The sequence below is a fragment of the Aegilops tauschii genome, chromosome 7 (genome assembly GCF_002575655.3).
Source record: "Aegilops tauschii subsp. strangulata cultivar AL8/78 chromosome 7, Aet v6.0, whole genome shotgun sequence".
Lineage (NCBI taxonomy): Eukaryota > Viridiplantae > Streptophyta > Magnoliopsida > Poales > Poaceae > Aegilops > Aegilops tauschii.
The window spans coordinates 523,336,851-523,344,383 of NC_053041.3; positions in this window are offsets into that span (position 1 = coordinate 523,336,851).

Below are 7,533 nucleotides of genomic sequence, written 5' to 3' on the forward strand. Positions count from 1 at the left end.
GACCACCAAGTGGTCAGAAGCGAGGGAAGATGGCACGTGGTAGCAGTCAGTGCGTCCACCATGAGTCTAGGCCGATCACAATCCCATTGTCTAGAGAGCGAGTGCCAGTGCTATAACAATGCAAGGAATTTGAAGATAGAGTCAGAGGCCCACTTAAGAAAGACCCGCTCAACCACCATCTTGTTACGCGTCGTCCATAGAGTTCAAGCTAGGGCTGCGAACACAAGTCACAGGAGGCATCTCCTCCTCCCGGTATGGTTGGCAAGCGTTTGCAGGAATCTGACCAGGTCGAGGGCCTCCAAGTTAGGCCTGAGAGCCTCATGAACAAAGCTCCACATGAATATCGCTGTAGTGCGGGAGAAGAAGATGTGTGTCCCCATCTCCGGAACAACACACAGGGGACACAACCCCTCACCAGGGCCATGTCGCTGGAGAACATCCGTCCCAGACGGGAGGTGATCCGGTGATGCCGTAGCAGTTGCCAAACAAAAATCTTGATCTCCAGTGGAATGGGCGCTTTCAATAGTTGAAAGTTCCAAGAAAGCGACAACCATCGACATACGGCATGGTATGCCGAGCAAACCGAGAAGAACCCTGAGGAAGTTAGCTGCCAAGACATGGTATCCAGATAATCCGCGAGCACCGGATGGAGGGCATCCCACAAGTTGGCCCACTCAATGGTCTCCACAGGATCAAATGTCCATCGAAACAAGATGTTCGACTGGCCATTGGGCCGCCATGGAAACCAACGCCATTGGATCCGAGCAGAGAGTGAACACATTGGGGAACTCAATACATAGTGGAGAGCCACCAACCCACGGGTCAAGCCAGAAGAGGGTCCCTTCCCCATTATGTATGGATACAGAGTCCACTGCGGATCTCATGTTTGATCTACTAGATGGATTTTTAGAACTAAGTCCCTTCCCTATGCTCACAGGTAAGAAGGGGACGACACTGCAGATACTTAGCCTAGACCAGCTATAACCATAGACCCCTACCCCATGCAGAATTCGCCAGTCCCACTGAAGCATAAGGGCCACATTCATGCGAAGGGACACAACAATGACAATCCCGCCCAAGTCTTTTGGCACGCACACAATAGTCCACTTGACCATATGGTATTGTCGACGACCATTCATCTGATGCCAAAAGAAACAAGAGAGGCCTTTGTCAGAAGAGCTATGGACACCACCCAGCAAGATGCAAAATGGAGAGAAAAGTCATTAGAATTGCATCATAAAGTGAAATAATGACCAAAAATATTATAAATAATAGTAGGAAAACATGATGCAAAATTGACGTATCAGTGGATGCATGCATGATCAGCCAAATTCGTCTTCTCCAGCTCTGCTTTCACTTCAGTAAGATCTTGTTTTGCACTGCCCGACTGGGAAAGTGCCTCTTCCTTCTCAAACACCATCTTAACAAAGTCTATTTAAAAAAATATGAGCTCATTCTCCATCTTCCTCTTTTCTTCCAGTATCTTGTGTGTTGACAACACTTTCTCTAAGCCTATCTCTATTCTCTTCCTCATACATGCTCCATTGTTTTGCCAGGCACATCTTCAGAGACATTGGCCACTCTTGATCAACCCACTCCAGGTAAGAACACTTCCATTCATCCTATAATATTTAAACCTAAATCAGTTATAATTGTAGAAAATTGGGTTTCTAGCAACTTAGAAAATTACCACATACATATTCTAAAAAGTTGAAGAAAGACACTAGTTATGACATATCTTCTCAAAAGTTCAATGTGCAAATGAATTGATTGCTACTGAGACAACAACCAAATTCAGGAACATCACAAGCTAAAATTAACTGCAAGAATGCTACAAGTTCTTAGTCATGTAAAATAACAAATTGACCATTTTATGAGGAAGCTAAATATAACTAGAACAACACAGCGATAGTGTTTGAATGACATCAAATTAATACTAATAGGTATACACATGCACAAATTTTACTCCCTCCGTTCCTAAATATTTGTCTTTCTAGAGATTTCAAATGGACTACCATATATGGATGTATATAGACATATTTTTAGAGTGTAGATTCACTCATTTTGACCCGTATGTAGTCACTTGTTGAAATCTCTAGAAAGACAAATATTTAGGAACGGACGGAGTATAACATAGAACTGATGCCATCAATTAGAATAACACTAACATAGAATTGTGGCAGAGTTTTAGTCACATCCAGAATAACATAGCACAGTGAAAGTGTGTGAATCACATCTAACAAATGATTTCTAACAACAAAAATGGGGCTAACATATTCTATGCACATGCGAGAAACTTCCTCCCACTGTCCACAGATTCAAAAGACACTAACTTCAGACATGGAGGTTGATGATGACAACGAGCGGACATATCTTCAGCTATCCCGTTTCATTCCTTGCATGTGATGGTCCTAGGGAGCTACAAGAGGAAGAAATGGCTCAAATGGGCCGCCAGGTTAAAATCCTCAATTTCAAACAATAACCCTAAGCCTAGGGGAGCGGGAGAGAGGAGAGAGGCATACATGGCTGGTGAAATATTCATCATGGAGGAGGAACCGCTAGAGAGGTCATTCAGGAAGACCATGGCGTCCGCAGCGGTCGGATGCGAGACCGCAAGAGTGAGCAAGCAAGCGAGGAAGCGGCTATAACTTAGGAAGGAAGGAGCAAATAGGGAAAATGTGGCTCTTGGTTGGGGAGGGGTAGTTAGATATTTTGGTGGTAGGCGGAATTTTTCGATAGGGGCAGGGAAACTTGGCACAGAAAGTTTCATCGAACACGATTCACTTTGAAGAAATGTATGCGATAACATACCATCGTGAATGATTCTTCTGCTTTACACGCATGCGATGAGTTTGAGTATTCAAATTTTGGTCCAAATTTCCCTGGTTACAATACTCATCCACGTCGTTGCATAATTTAACATCACTTTCTAATATGGGTACACAAAAGAGCCTACAACACACATACCACACTTACTTAATCGAGCAAGTTTAGTAATTAAACAAAGACAGTTGACCTAAACATTGCTCTAACAAAAGACTAGCGTTCTAAACAAAGGCTAAGTATGCATAATTTAAACAAAGTCGCCGACAGGGCGCCCTATGCCTTGCCGGTGTAAGATGAGATGTTGATGCCTTGTCCTTGCAAAATTCCTCCATTGGTGGATTCCGCGGCCCCCAGGCTGAACTCGACTGCGGCGGCATCCTCATCCATGGTGTCATTGTCATCCTCGTCCTCGGTGTCACCCTCAATGTTTCAGTACTCGTAGTAGTGGCGGCTGTCGGTGTCAAAACCAACGGGTCTCAGGTAGGGGTCCTGAGCTGTGGATCTTGGACCAATGGGGAACAAGGGATGAAGGACATGATGTTTACCCAGGTTCGCGCCCTCTCGAAGAGGTAAAACCCTACGTCCGGCTTGATTATATTGAAGTGTATATGATGATTATAGAGTCAATCTACCGTGAGATCAGATGAACTAAACCCTAGGCAAGTAGTATGATGATTGTTGTTTTAGCCTCTACAGACTAAACCCTCTGGTTTATATAGACACCGGGGTACTAGGGTTACACATGGTCGGTTACAAGGAGGGAATAATCACACCGATTCTTCTTGCCTTACTTGGAGGACACACCAAGGCACCAAAGATCTCCTCTCCAGATACGGAATAGCCTCATAGTTCGGCCTTCTAGCAGTTGTAGTGCAGCCCACCTGTCCGGCCTGCTACCTCTTGAGCACTGCATTGGTTTTTCCCTTGAAGAGGAAAGGGTGATGCAGTAAAGTAGCGTAAGTATTTCCCTCAGTTTTTGAGAACCAAGGTATCAATCCATTAGGAGGCTACGCTCGAGTCCCACGCACCTACACAAACAAATAAGAACCTCGCAACCAACGCGATAAAGGGGTTGTCAATCCCTTCACAGTCACTTACGAGAGTGAGATCTGATAGATATGATAAGATAATATTTTTGGTATTTTTATAATAAAGACTAAAAGTAAAGAAAGCAAAATAAACGGTGCCAGTAATAGCTAGTTGTTAGGAGATTAATATGATGGAAAATAGACCCGGGGGCCATAGGTTTCACTAGTGGCTTCTCTCAAGAGCGTAAATATTACGGTGGGTGAACAAATTACTGTCGAGCAATTGATAGAATTGAGCATAGTTATGAGAATATCTAGGTATGATCATGTATATAGGCATCACGTCCGTGACAAGTAGACCGACTCCTGCCTGCATCTACTACTATTACTCCACACATCGGCTGCTATCCAACATGCATCTAGAGTATTAAGTTCATAAGAATGGAGTAACGCTTTAAGCAAGATGACATGATGTAGAGGGATAAACTCATGCAATATGATATAAACCCCATCTTGTTAACCTCGATGGCAACAATAAATACGTGTCGTTTCCCTTACTGTCACTGGGATCGAGCACCGCAAGATTGAACCCAAAGCTAAGCACTTCTCCCATTGCAAGAAATATCAATCTAGTTGGCCAAACTAAACTGATAATTCGAAGAGACTTGCAAAGATAACCAATCATACATAAAAGAATTCAGAGAAGATTCAAATATTGTTCATAGATAAATTTGATCATAAACCCACAATTCATCGGTCCCGACAAACACACCGCAAAAGAAGATTACATCGAATAGATCTCCACGAGAATCGTGGAGAACTTTGTATTGAGATCCAAAGAGAGAGAGAAGAAGCCATCTAGCTAATAACTATGGACCCGAAGGTCTGAGGTAAACTACTCACACATCATCGGAGAGGCTATGGTGTTGATGTAGAAGCCCTCCGTGATCAGTGCCCCCTCCGGCAGTTTTGGGGAATGTAGTAATTTCAAAAAAAAAATCCTACGCACACGCAAGATCATGGTGATGCATAGCAACGAGAGGGGAGAGTATGTCCACGTACCCTCATAGACTGAAAGCGGAAGCGTTAGCACAACGCGGTTGATGTAGTCGTATGTCTTCACGATCCGACCGATCAAGTACCGAACGTACGGCACCTCCGAGTTCAGCACACGTTCAACACGATGACGTCCCTCGAACTTCGATCCAACCGAGCTTTGAGGGAGAGTTCCGTCAAGCACGACGGCGTGGTGACGATGATGATGTTCTACCGACGCAGGGCTTCGCCTAAGCACCGCTACGATATTATCGAGGTGGATTATTGTGGAGGGGGGCACCGCACACAACTAAGAGATCCAAGGGATCAATTGTTGTGTCTATGGGGTGCCCCCTGGCCACGTATATAAAGGAGTGGAGGAAGGGGGAGAGGGCCGGCCCCTATGGCGCGCCCTGGAGGAGTCCTACTCCCACCGGGAGTAGGATTTCCCCCTTTCCAAGTAGTAGGAGTAGGAGTCAAGGAAAGGGAGCGCAATTCGGACTAGTCAATGGGGGAGCGCAGCCTGCCTCTCCCTCTCCCCTAAAGCCCAATAAGGCCCATATACTTCTTCCCCCGTATTCAAACTAGTCAATGGGGGAGCGCAGCCTGCCTCTCCCTCTCCCCTAAAGCCCAATAAGGCCCATATACTTCTTCCCCCGTATTCCCTAACTCCCGGGTACTCCGAAAAATACCCAAATCACTCGAAACCTTTCCGATGTCCGAATATAGTTGTCCAATATATCGATCTTTACGTCTCGACCATTTCGAGACTCCTCGTCATTTCGCCGATCTCATCCAGGACTCCGAACTACCTTCGGTACATCAAATCACATAAACTATAATATAACCGTCATCGAACTTTAAGCGTGCGGACCCTACGGGTTTGAGAATAATGTAGACATGACCGAGACATGTCTCCGGTCAATAACCAATAGCGGAACCTGGATGCTCATATTGGCTCCCACATATTCTACGAAGATCTTTATCGGTCAAACCGCATAACAACATACGTTGTTACCTTTGTCATCGGTATGTTACTTGCCCGAGATCCGATCGTCGGTATCTCAATACCTGGTTCAATCTCGTTACTGGCAAGTCTCTTTACTCGTTCCGTAATACATCATCCCGCAACTAACTTTTTAGTTGCAATGCTTGCAAGGCTTATAGTGATGTGCATTACCGAGTGGGCCCAGAGATACCTCTCCGACAATCGGAGTGACAAATCCTAATCTCGAAATACACCAACCCAACAAGTACCTTTGGAGACACCTGTAGAGCACCTTTATAATCACCCAGTTACGTTGTGACGTTTGGTAGCACACAAAGTGTTCCTCCGGTAAATGGGAGTTGCATAATCTCATAGTCATAGGAACATATATAAGTCATAAAGAAAGCAATAGCAACATACTAAACGATCGAGTGCTAAGCTAACGGAATGGGTCATGTCAATCACATAATTCTCCTAGTGATGTGATCCCGTTAATGAAATGACAACTCATGTCCATGGCTAGGAAACTCAAGAATCTTCGATTAACGAGCTAGTCAAGTAGAGGCATACTAGTGACACTATGTTTGTCTATGTATTCACACATGTACTAAGTTTCCGATTAATACAATTCTAGCATGAATAATAAACATTTATCACGATATAAGGAAATAAATAAAAACTTTATTATTGCCTCTAGGGCATATTTCCTTCAGTCTCCCACTTGCACTAGAGTCAATAATCTAGTTCACATCACCATGTGATTTAATACCAATAGTTCACATCACCATCTGATTAACACCCATAGTTCACATCGTCATGTGACCAACACCCAAAGGGTTTACCAGAGTCAATAATCTAGTTCACATCGCTATCTGATTAACACCCAAAGAGTACTAAGTTGTGATCATGTTTTGCTTGTGAGAGAAGTTTAGTCAATGGGTCTGCCACATTCAGATCCGTATGTATTTTGCAAATTTCTATGTCAACAATGCTCTGCACGGAGCTACTCTAGGTAATTGCTCCCACTTTCAATATGTATCCAGATTGAGACTTAGAGTCATCTGGATCAGTGTCAAAATTTGCATCGACGTAACCCTTTACGACGAACCTTTTTGTCACCTCCATAATCGAGAAACATATCCTTATTCCACTAAGGATAATTTTGACCGTTGTCCAGTGATCTACTCCTAGATCACTATTGTACTCCCTTGCCAAAATCAGTGTAGGGTATACAATAGATCTGGTACACAGCATGGCATACTTTATTGAACCTATGGCCAAGGCATAGAGAATGAGTTTCATTCTCTTTCTATCTTCTGCCGTGGTCGGGCTTTGAGTCTTACTCAATTTCACACCTTGTAACATAGGCAAGAACTCTTTCTTTGACTGTTCCATTTTGAACTACTTCAAAATCTTGTCAAGGTATGCACTCATTGAAAAACTTATCAAGCGTCTTGATCTATCTCTATAGATCTTGATGCTCAATATGTAAGCAGCTTCACCGAGGTCTTTCTTTCAAAAACTCCTTTCAAACACTCCTTTATGCTTTGCAGAATAATTCTACATTATTTCCGATCAACAATATGTCATTCACATATACTTATCAGAAATGCTGTAGTGCTCCCACTCACTTTCTTGTAAATACAGGCTTCACCG